The sequence below is a fragment of the Pecten maximus genome, chromosome 1 (assembly GCF_902652985.1).
Source record: "Pecten maximus chromosome 1, xPecMax1.1, whole genome shotgun sequence".
Classification (NCBI taxonomy): domain Eukaryota; kingdom Metazoa; phylum Mollusca; class Bivalvia; order Pectinida; family Pectinidae; genus Pecten; species Pecten maximus.
Window position 1 is genome coordinate 32,293,197 of NC_047015.1, and position 13,268 is coordinate 32,306,464.

The window sequence follows — 13,268 nt, forward strand, 5'->3', positions numbered from 1 at the left end:
TTTATACGATGATTATATGATTTAGAGATGTATAATGGGAATTCTTAATGCTTACGTCATCTACTTAGTATTGAATTAATATGCTGTGTGTGTTTAACAGTGTTTATCTTCCTTTATATTGTTTATATATATACCGTCACACATATCGTCCCGCAATATTCATACATATGATGATATTCATTTTTAATTTTGTGTTTATGTCTACTGATTATATTTACAATATTCACATAGTCACTAAATCAATTGATCAGTAACAAATATACATATATATGTGACGGAGTATAGATAACAGCTCATGTGTGACTGATAAACAATTCGTGGTGGTGTAAATCAAGTTCACCTTGTTTCGTGAATAAGAACCATTGTAGAATAGGTGTAACTGAGTTATATCAAAACCAGCAGATGACACAGAGGAGGAGTTGTACTGAGGAAGTGGTACCCACGATTAGGTTAGACCACGAACTAATATATAACACACCAGACAATGTACTCGAAACAGAGAGAAGTAGCATTACCTTAAATTAAGAATCACTGAAGATCCCGAATGGTTGTTTACGACATACCCAGTATCTGCATGAGTAGCACCAGATGATTCATAAAGAACCAGTAACGTTCTGCGATTGATACGTGACATAGCTGTGTATCGATTTAGAAAGAGGAAACAAGACGGAAATGATCAGGCATAGGACAGCGGTGGACTTATATTGTAAAAACATAAACATCGCAAGGTCAAAACGAAGAGCATTAAATAGCGAAATTTATAATATTGTTTTTGTAAGGTAAAACATGAGAAAAATTTCAAAAGACAAAATCAGTGGTCGAATGAAATTGACACAAGTTTATATTTTCTGCTTAATGAAAATGTGTATGACTGAAAATGTCAATGAAGATGACGTTGTAAGGAAAGAACGTACGTAAAAAAGAACGCAAGTAGGACTAGTACTTTATTTACCTTGCTATATTCAGTTTAAGCTGTGTCTTATTTGTCAATTTCCATTTATAACAATATATATATAACATGTAAATGATACAAAAAGTTATCAGAAACAAGTGTCAAGACACTTATATAAATCTGACACCTATATATATATAGGATAGACGTTACAATCGTATCATAATGGCAATAGAGTCTAATGTGAAAACATCAGTTGGAATTTGATCGAATAATTAAATATTTGTAGTTAATAAAAAGGAAGATTCATCTATATAGCAGAATAAAGTTGAATTTCAAAAACGAATAGATATTTTTTTAAAAAAAAATGCACAAAAATAGTCACCAAAGTGTTCGTTTGGACATGTAGTTTCATTAAATCACCAATAATTTGCTGTTAACAGTTTCTTCTATAAAGTTACGTTGTGGTAAGATGTAGCATGGAATAGTTCTAAGTCACGCAAATGACCAAACCTGAAAAATGACCAAGCTGTTATGCTCACAAGTGTCTATAGCACAGAGAAGGAGCATTTGTTTGACCGGATTTAACTTTATGTACGTTTAAACACTTATTTTATTTGACCTTGAAATACAAATGGTGGCTATGAATAATATTACAGTAATTTTGTGCAATATTTGAGATACAAATGAGCTAATTGTCCCCCTGAAACATACATTTTTCGCATATTTTGTTGAAATTTACAAACAGCTTACCAAATAACGTGTCAACAGCAAATCCCACGGTTTGCCATGATGCATGCTAAAAGTTCATGAAGTCATTTCTGTTAAATTGTACCCTAGTAGGAATTCATAGGCATGTAAGATATCACTGTTTTGACCAGATTTGCTGTTTAGATGTCCCTTAAGTCCCTGCTTGGAAGTTAGATTGGTTTTAACGTCGCTGCATGTTTGTTTTATAGTTGGCGTTGAATGTTATTTATTTAATAATACAATTATCTTCTTTTTTTTCCAAAAGAGAAAAAAATAGAACATCATTGAAAACGTACAAGAATATTTTGAACATGTGTTCTAAAATAAAAATTGATTTATTGCATTCTGGAAAATGGAAAATAAAATGAGAAAGGGATAAGGGAGACAAATCGTACATGAAGTATTTGAAATACACTTGTAGACATATAAAAAATGTAAGTAAAATATCTAAGATCGAGATAGTTTCCATTTCCTGTGATAAGTGAAAAAAAACACGCGCATACGAAACTGAAACAAACATTATCGACAACATCTGTTACAGATATACATCGAAACAGTATGAAATAGCTATATCAGTTTGCTTCGAAATATCGACATTTGACCCAATATTGTTTTTATCAATGACGTTACGAATTTTATTTTCGTCTCACTTTCCCACATTTATCATACATCCAGTCACAGTTGGGGCTCGATTAAGACGCTGTTTTTTTTTTTAACTTATTTCATTTCAGCATTCAATTATACTTTTGCGCAGCATCGTTGATGCATGTGTGTACAAAGGACGGTGTAATATGTTAAACATTTATACATGGCTACCCCCACAAAATTATCATGCGATATTTCCAAACCATTTAATAGTGTTACGTGCGGTGAATGCTAATCGGTGAGATTATGCTATAGTAAGCAACAGTACACAATCAAATGCATGACAGAGCGTCGATAAAAACACATTGATTGAAAACATGCAGTTGATATTGAATTTGTTTGTTTTGTTAACCCGTCTTCCTGCTTTCGAAGTGGGAGTGAAGTGTCCTCCACGATTGGGGACCATTTTGATGTTAGCTACTACAAAATCACCCAATATTTGTTGAATATTTCTAATTGTATTTAACATCTGTCGACAAAATTTAAACGAAATGAAAAAAATCCCGTCGTAGCAATCGCAAGTGAGGAAATAGAATAAAACTTTTAAAAAAGTGTACTTAATTAATGTATAAAAGTGATGTAATGCGTTGTGTTATATAACACATGTTACGCGTCGGTTTTATATATCAAACCACAGGAGAAAAGTTACACATTTCTAATCATGTCTATCTTATATGTATACCCACAAAAATATATTAGCATACATTAGATCGACAATATTAAATATACAACCACGTGCAATGTAGAAGGGAACGTGTATCTATTTGTACATTTAACAGACTGTGTTGTCCATAGCTAACTCTCAGACCTGTTCACCCTACCACCTAAACAGTTAAATCTTGGCGATAGCATCACAGTGACAATATTGGAAATCTATTCACAGATTGTCATTTGAATATCGTAACAGGATATACCAAACGTAACCTAAATACTCTATAGAGCTCCATTGTAGTTTCGACAACGGCTTGACAACAAGATAATGGTTTCAATGTATTTGTATTTTTTGTCGATGAAAATTGCCTCATGATCTCAAATTACCTACAACATATTTATACAGGTACGAATTATCGCGCAGACGTAATGGAGTGTCGTGTCATCAAGTGTTCCATCAGTTCATGAGAAACAGCATCAAGTTCAACATTCAATTAAAAGCTAACTCCTAAATGCAAATTAAACGTTGGCACTACAACATATGCCGCCCGGAAAGATGTCTACATTTCCCACGACTTTTGGAGACCCCTACTAGGGGAATCAGACAAAATATTAAAGCCCTTCTTCTGGATAAATTTTCCTTTATAAAGAAAATTATGTCAAATATGACCCTTCAGTTTCTGTCAAGGTTGTTATTTCTATTTCAACACTATCAAATATTATGATCCCCTTGCAGCGAGTCGGTGCAGCCCTTATGTACAGAAACCGTTTTATCATAAAATTAACTACTTAGTAATGCGTGTGTGTCCATACCGGCATGGAGAAGTTATGGGGGTCAAAAATCAAAAATATTTATTCTCTGTGAAATAATCACGATCTCTAGTAAAGCAAGTAAACATTTTAAAATTATCACAATCCCACAATATGACAGGCTGGTAGCGATTTAACTAAAATATAAAAATATAAATATTCAATATCAAACTACTATTTACTAAGTTTCTGGAAAACACAACACATATCTAAGATGATATTTTGTCATCAAAGACTGAACTGATAACAGGGCTAATAACTGTAAATTACTTCAGAATAATATCAGTATTTTCTAATAGTTATCCGAGATAAGACTAGTCCTAGATCATTAATTTACTGCTAGACGAATTCCTACTGCTGACCGCGCTATCGTCTGGGAATCCGAGTAGCTTGACGTCAGAGCGCGCGCTGTCCGAAATGACGGCGTCAATGAGTGAACTGACAGACTATAATCTACAGAGTATTTCCCTACGTTTTAACTACTTTAAAGAACTATGGACATGATATAGGCTTCTGTATATTTAACTTACAATGGTTATTTTTATGATAACAATGACGTCGGGAATATGATAATACCTACAATGAACAACGAGATCACACCAAATCTTAAATCTTAATGATACGAAATCAAAAATAATAGAAGCACGTGCCATCATATTTGGTTTAATTTATGAGCAAAAGAACTGGTGATGTTATAATTGGTCACTGTTATGTCATTGATGGCATCTTGTCAAGATGGGTGAAATGAAGGAATTCATATTGAGGTGAAAAGTATTATACCAATCGCGTAGATCTCCAAGTTTATTAGAAAAAGTACCAATATATTACACTTTTAACTAGAAAGCATTTCATCAGAATATTCCCCAAGTTTCAACAGCATGGAACAATTACAGACAGTGTCATCTGGAGGAACAAAATCTGTAAGAAACGACGGGAAAAATTACTGTATTGGAGGCATCATGGACGAACAACACAAAAATCTGTTAGAGGAGTATTCAGAAAGTTGAGTGGAAATAAAGTACTTCGTCTGTTTTAATCAGACTCCCACAGTTTTAAATGATCTCTTCTAAACCTATTAGACTTTATATTTGCGTTTCCCAAATGGTTTCTTGATGCCATGATGTCATAGACATCAATCGTATTGCAGTATTTAATTCTGTCATTCCCAAAGTTTAATCAAATCTTTTTGAAAATAGACAGGTTACATAATTACATTATATGGTATTACATGTATATTGTACATCAGTATTGTTTTCCTTGAATGACATTATTGTCCTTGTTTGTGACGTATTGGTCAATATTGAATCGCGAAGGGATTCGTATCACTGGCGATGCCTTCTAATTTATTCCTGTGATTTAGATTTTTACAGTCTGATCGATTTTATGTCACATTCAGATTAATGATATTATCTGATATTTGCGACTCACTTGTAGACGTCATGGCTGAGTTGTAACTAATACTGTGTTAATGACATGTCTCGGAGATGTATCCGTCCAGGGGTCATTGCGGAATCTTGTTTATTGTTTACAAGGACATTTACAAATGGCAGTTTGTTTTATTAGGTCACGATTGACTGCATCAGTGATTGGCTTTCTGGTTGGCTGATCATCTTTGATACCAAACCCATTATTCCGTCCAACCTTTTCTGAATCCTTTTTAAAACGCGGAAAATTTAATACATGTACTGACATTTTGATTGTTTTCTTTATTCATAAAGTGAAACCTTTCCACAGATTCCTTTGGTGGAACTAAGTTTCATCGAAAACAGTAACAGCCTTCATAAAGTAATAAAATCTGATTATCCAACAAAATGTTTATTTCTACGACTCATGGGGCTGTTGACCAAAACTAATATTTTAAATCTTATATTGGGGTATCCGGAAAAGATTAGTCGTTACCATCTTTTGCTTTTGGTATCGGACAACCGTTTAGGTCGATTCATTCACTTTATTACTGGAAACCATCACAAACACTCAAATGTATTTCAAGTGCAAAGTACAGCTCTCCCTTGTTTACCTCTGACAAAACCATGTCGACCTCCTGGTCGATTTTATACTCTATGTCTCTGAGATAACCTATAGTTGACTTTGCCGACATGTTCCCGATGTCGAGACTTTAAAATTATTACAAACAGTACATACAAGTAAATTGTCGAATTTTTTAGGTAATCTGCCCCTTTATCAAGACGCAGGTAAATTAAAAACGATCACATATAGACATAGAACATGGAACAGTTATATTATACCTAGTACATTTGAATTATTGGTGTGCATGGAACTACCCATTTCCTGGTGCGACAGCTAGGCGTCTCAGTGCGTCAGTTACTCTCGCTGATTTTTTTATTCTCCTGGATGATTTTTTTAACTCTTGACTCTTAATCCTTAGATTTATGATATGTACAGATTATACATTTTTGTGGAAGTTTTATTTTAGCGATTTTGTCGTTTACAATTATTGCTGTGATGGATTTTCCTACTTATCAAAGTGCAACAGTTAATCAATGCGCGAATGTATTGAAAGATGAGGTACAAACATCCGGTCATGCCTAAACACTTACATTCATTTAGCCGATAGTTGTAACGGTTACACAGTTAGCACGAGCAGAATACATTATCATTGAAATTACAATTTTTTAAGAATTTTTGCTTCATCGATTTAAAAAAAAAAGAAGAAGACGATAATGAAAGCGCAATGAATATATTTCAAAATACCGCTATGAGAAAAACAAAAATCAAACAACAGTAAAAATATCGTTCAAAAATAGCATCGGCTGTTCATGATAATCATTTTGACGATATTCTAAATAATGTACATTTTTCTGTATATCTTATACTTTTGAATGAAATAAATGCGATGTAAGTATGATCTATTATCATGCTATTAATTTTATTAGCAAATAGCAGTTAAAACTAAATATAGCTTAATATACACATGTGATTAACACATGTAATTAGAAATGGAATACCTGATACGCTAGAACATCTACCTAGAAAATAATACCAAAAATTTCAACAAATATTTCGACATATCTGTACATTTTTATTATTCTTATTAAAAAGGTGTCATAAAACTTGATAGGGGTAATTGATAACTTTCCCTAGTATAATGCACAGCAGAAATATAGCGCAAAGCAAAATACCATTTATTATGTGTACGCACGTGCACAAGAAGTGTAGATAATGTGTGTCCGGGACACGGTTGACATAACATCATTAAACATTACCCAAACAGATGGCAGACACAGCCATAGCCCGCATTGGAGGGGTACACTTGACGTCATTTCGTACTCTCGAATTGTTTTGAAACATTTTTATTTTTACGTACAGATGGTTTACAAAACACAATTCTTTTTATATTTCTGTTATACATTCTGTTGTGTGTTTGCTTTATGTCAGAAAAATAGATATCTTGGTTTAATTTCTCCAATAAGGTTTACTACCAGAGTAAGAATATATATTCTAATTGTAAACATCTACTTTTATCATACTGCAAATTAACTTCTAGGTCATATACATAATGTATCGTATATGTAGCGCTGAAGTTTCTTGGATGTTCAAAAATGCTGTTGTAAAATGTTTTTCAATATTCTACAAAGAAAATCACCATGCGTAAATAAAATTATCATTAAGAATATCACGCGTTTTGCATGGAAAATGGTAATCTATTCTGTAGTCTTCCGAATGACAAAATTCTAAATAATACACTTCAAAATCAAAAGTTAAGTGTGATGTCTACAGTTGTGAAAATGATATAAAAGACCGTGAAATAAAACCCTATCAGAATGTTAAATTCATTTTTTGTTGATTTATTATAGAGATACAGTGTACGTATTTCCCGCCTTTTTTAAGTACGCCCCTCCCTCAATGGACCAATGAACTGGAACATTTCCCATCGTTGGCAATATGTCACTTGTTTTAACAGCACAATAAAACAGTTATTGACGATAATTATTAAAGGAAAACGCAGAATCGATTATATTCACCTAAAACACTTGTCAGAAATTTGGCGTAATGCCAAAGTCAATAGCTACAAATACGGTTTTTATTATAACGGAATGTATTCGGTAAAATGAATCATTAAAAAATCGATATAGTAAAAATCGAAATGAATAACGGTTACGTTTTGGAAAAAAAGACAGCCTCTTTAAATCTCAGTGAAAGGAGTTTTTCGATTGCTTGTGATACGATCTGATGGCTTTATGGAGTAGGGTTCGAGTGTGTGAGAATGTTGACATCTCACAGCTGCGGTGTCACCCCTGACTAACGGCATGTCGTCTGCTCCGCCGTTAATGAGACATGCGCTGATGAGCTCAATAAAGGATTCACACTCAAAACTTTCAGTGTCAAAATGGTATCAGATGTTTATTTCAAATGACTTTTTTTCTTGAAAACTTAATAAATCGAAAAGAAGAAAATTGTCAGATTTACGATTGTTCCGTTGTGACAGACGTCTAAATCATTTCAGTGTAAAATTTTCCATCGTATTTGAAGTTTCGAGTCAGTTTTCCATGAGTTATTCCACCAACATATTTTAGATAAATCTTTTGATAAACTGGTTTTTGAGCGTCCAAGAAGCACTCAGTAAGTAGGGAAATACTAAAACTGTTATTCGAACTTTATATAACTTTTATTACACAACCTCTCCAACTGTCTCACCCGAATTGGCATTGAAGTTACATAAACTATTTGGAACAACAGACTTTAAACATGTACGTGTATATTCAGATGACGTTAAAATTTCTTTCTTCACTAAGTGGCAGCACAATTAGTCCCTCATTTATACCGATATATATACAATGTATAGCTGACATATTTCTAAAAGTGCTTCCGACACTTTTTTTCTGATTTAATTTGTATACTATATAATACTATGTTGTATATATACGTTAAATGGATATTGTAACATTAAATTTAGACATAATTTTATTTGTAACTTAAATATACAAAGGGATGGGGCACAAGTTATACAACTTTTATAAAGCACTTTCCCGATACATTTTTCCAATAATACTGTACACTTTAAACTAAATAAGCCTGTACATTTTATGAGTATATACCATATACATGTGTGAGTATTAACAATTCTCTGATCGAGTAATATATATCTCCCTTTTACACATCATTCCAACTGGAGCACATTTTAAAATCCTGCCTGGTGACTCTCGTTCAAGCCTTCCAGTGAATTCCTTGTCAATTTTGTAGCAATATCATAACATCTTAGTCAGTGTACAAATTAGAATAGTGTGTTGGAGAGGGGGTGGTACAGCGCCCGGCGTACTTCTTGTTAATAGGTATATTACTGATGAACTGAGTGATATTTCTTTAATAAGGCAGATTTATGACCGTCAGCATTGTCAATGTATTTATATCTGATTGTTAGCTATCTCACCATCTATATATGTACTGTCCCCGTGAGTGACACGCGACCGCCCGCCATTTTACATAGGTTATTGATACAGTGTTCTATAGATACTGATTGAGTAGGTAAAACTAACAATTACCTTGTGTTTACAAAGGTTTTTATAAACACTTAAAAACTTGTCTATGACTCAGGACTTGGAACTTCTAGTAAAGTATTTGAAAAGAATGTCGGTATTAAAGATAAAACAGGTTTTTGTTTGAGTATTCTGACTTCCTTCATGCACATGTGTATCTAAGATTAGTTTTGTTATGAATAACCAAATTAGATAATAGATTTTTATAAATATTACCAAATAAAAATGAGTTTTACGATATGTTATCATATCTGAAAATGCTAATGATGTTTCTCTGAAAGTATAACTACCAGATGTTTAATAAGATACTATCAGTCTTCAGAAATATTGAGAATCGGTAATAATTACTGGTACGCCGCTCACGATGTCTGAATCATACACATAACGTAACGCTACTGACGTAATCTATGTAAAACATACAGTGTTTACTTAGTTCGACAATATGTACGATGTTTAACCGTAGGCAATCCATAAAATGTAATATATATCAATAACATGTTACCTTATTTTTAACTATGTATCATAATGTATTATACAATTAATTGTTTAATTTTACACGTGCAGTGTCTCATAAGCCCATCCTCGACCTGGCTGGGTATCAGTTCGTAACTTGTACCTATTTTACTGTACACTTTTATAAATAACGTTTCCATGATGTAAACAAGTACAGTTTAATATAATATGCCATAAACTGTGATACGTGACACTATAATAAAACAAATTATATTGTATTGTATTATGTAAAAAGATGTACAGGTTTTTTTGCAAGACCACCGGGATTCACGCGATTTCCAGATCGGACGTGAAAGGGTATGTCACGTGCCCAACTATAAACGTCGATTTTCTCTGGGTACTCTGGTTTCTTCCCACAAGAGACCCCCCTCACGCTCACATCAATGCCTACAAAACGATTGCCACAATTCAGGAGACCTTGTCTCGTAATGGTTGTAAAATGAATAAAGTTTAATGTAAATACGTATTGTTGCAAGGCGAAAGAAGTAAAACTTGAATGTTTCGACATAAGTGTCAAATAACAATGTTTAAAATACCCTTCCGAAATCTAATTATGTATTCCTACCTCGTCCCTTTCGACAAACACCTGTTACTACATTTCTTTATAAATATAAATATTAATCGCACAATGCACATAATTACAAAAGAAAATATATCCATTGATAATATCTCAAAAAAACTGAAATGTAACAAATAAACAAAAATTACAAATATTATTAACAATACCATCAATACCATTATCAAATAAAATATTATCAAATGTTTTTTTTTTCAGCCTACGGTTTTTCATCTTTTGGAAGGAAGACGAAGTACCCGCAGAAAACCCACGTGATCAGAATGTGTGACCGCATGCATGTTTCCTCTGATATGAGAATCGAACTCTCACCGCCTTGGTGCTTTATGATATTTCTGAATATAACCATCTTTAAAAGCGGACAATATCAGAGTAAACTGTCGACGGATAAAAAAAATATACAACGGGAAGAAGATATACCAAAACGACAGAAAAGTCAACTAATGTCATTTTTTTTGTACCGCACTAGATTGAAGACGAGCCTTTCATTGAAGTAACCAGGGTTCGATTCCTCTACCAGGTTTATTCGGGCGTGGTATTATTTCCCGTCCACGTTAACTCAAGGCTCCGTCTGGGCACAGGGGCATGTCTAGTCTTATATTAAAAAATAGCCAGAAATACCTATAATTAATACATAGGTATTTCTGGCTATTTTTTAACATAAGACTAGACATGCCCCTGTGGTCTGGGCCAACAAGAAAGATCACTATAAATTGACATACATGTAATTTATATCATATTTCTTGAAATACCTGTATGAAGGTTTCTATTGTAACCGAAGGGCCGAGCTTATGTCTAAACAGCAGCAAATTCAACAACTGAAACTTCAGTTAGAAAAATTGGAAACAATAAGAATAGGAACTTACTGAAGAGTAACCTTTTCGTGGTATGAATTTGGTACGTTCCTATAACATTTTTGTTTTGTTTGTTTGATAGTTTGCTTGTTTTTTTTCCATACACCTGTAATATGTAACAAAGTTCAGTCAACACGGATGAAAGGTACCTAATCAATGGTTATTTGGGAGCAGAGATATAAAGACAGATTAACACCCTTCAGAGATATAAAGACAGATTAACACCCTTCCGTAATATGGAGACAGATTATCATCCTTCAGGGATATAGAGACAAATTATCATCCTTCAGAGATATAGAGACAGATTATCATCCTTCAATGATATAGAGACAGATTATCATCATTCAGGGATATAGAGACAAATTATCATCATTCAGGGTTATGGAGACAAATTATCATCATTCAGGGATATAGAGACAAATTATCATCATTCAGGGTTATGGAGACAAATTATCATCATTCAGGGATATAGAGACAAATTATCACCCTTCAGAGATATAGAGACAAATTATCATCCTACAGGGATATATAGAGACATATTATCATCCTACAGGGATATAGAGACAGGTTAACATCCTTCAGGGATATAGAGACAAATTTTCATCCTTCAGAGATATAGAGACAGATTATCACCCTTCAGGGATATAGAGACAGATTATCATCCTTCAGGGATATAGAGACAGATTATCATCATTCAGGGATATAGAGACAGATTATCATCATTCAGGGTTATAGAGACAAATTATCATCCTTCAATGATATAGAGACAGATTATCATCCTTCAGGATATAGAGACAAATTATCACCCTTCAGGGATATAGAGACAAATTATCATCCTTCAGAGATATAGAGACAGATTATCATCCTTCAATGATATAGAGACAGATTATCATCATTCAGGGATATAGAGACAAATTATCATCATTCAGGGTTATGGAGACAAATTATCATCATTCAGGGATATAGAGACAAATTATCATCATTCAGGGATATAGAGACAAATTTTCATCCTTCAGAGATATAGAGACAGATTATCATCCTTCAGGGATACAGAGACAAATTATCATCATTCAGGGATATAGAGATAGATTATCATCATTCAGGGATATAGAGACAGATTATCATCATTCAAGGATATAGAGACAAATTATCATCCTTCAGGGATACAGAGACAAATTATCATCATTCAGAGATATAGAGACAAATTATTATCCTTCAGGGATATAGAGAAAAATAAACATCCTTCAGGGATATAGAGACATATAATCATCCTTCAGAAATATAGAGACAGATTATTATCCTTCATGGATATAGAGACATATTATCATCCTTTAGAGATATAGTTGCCCTGCAGGTAGGGCGTAAGAATTGTACCTGCTGCCCCCATGGCACGATCGTAAGAGGCGACTGAATTTGGGATCTTATCTTTTCTCTTCTTTCTGAACAACTTTCTTCTTCCTAATGTCTCCCTTGGCAATGCCTCACTTTTGGCCTTTGGTTGAGCGTTCGCCCCTGTGAGGAAGGCTTTGGGTTCTGTCCCTTAGCCGAGACATACCAGAGTCTTTAAAAAAGGTAGTTGCTACTCCTGCTTAGCGCTCAGCATATTTGAAGTGGGACGACTGGTTGGCCCGTTGTCAGTATAATTTGACCGGGTGGGGTGTCCTGTTGGGTGTCTTCGGCGGTATGATTAAGTGAGGTAGTACTATAAATCGGCAAAAGTTCCAGCCTATCACAAGGAGACTTAACACGAACATACCGCACTTATTGCGGCCTCCCAAAACACACATACGCACTCGCCACACGCATGCATGTCGCACGCACGGGAGGCCGTCCTTAAATGACCTTAGCTGTTAATAGGACGTTAAACAAAATAAACCAAACCAAACCAAATCAGAGATATAGAGACATATTATCATCCTTCAGGAATATAGAGACAGATTATCATCCTTCAGGGATATAGAGCCATATTATCATCCTTCAGAGATATAGAGACATATTATCATCCTTCGGGGATATATAGACAGATTATCATCCTTCAGAGATATAGAGACAAATTATCATCCTTCGGGGGATATAGAGACAGA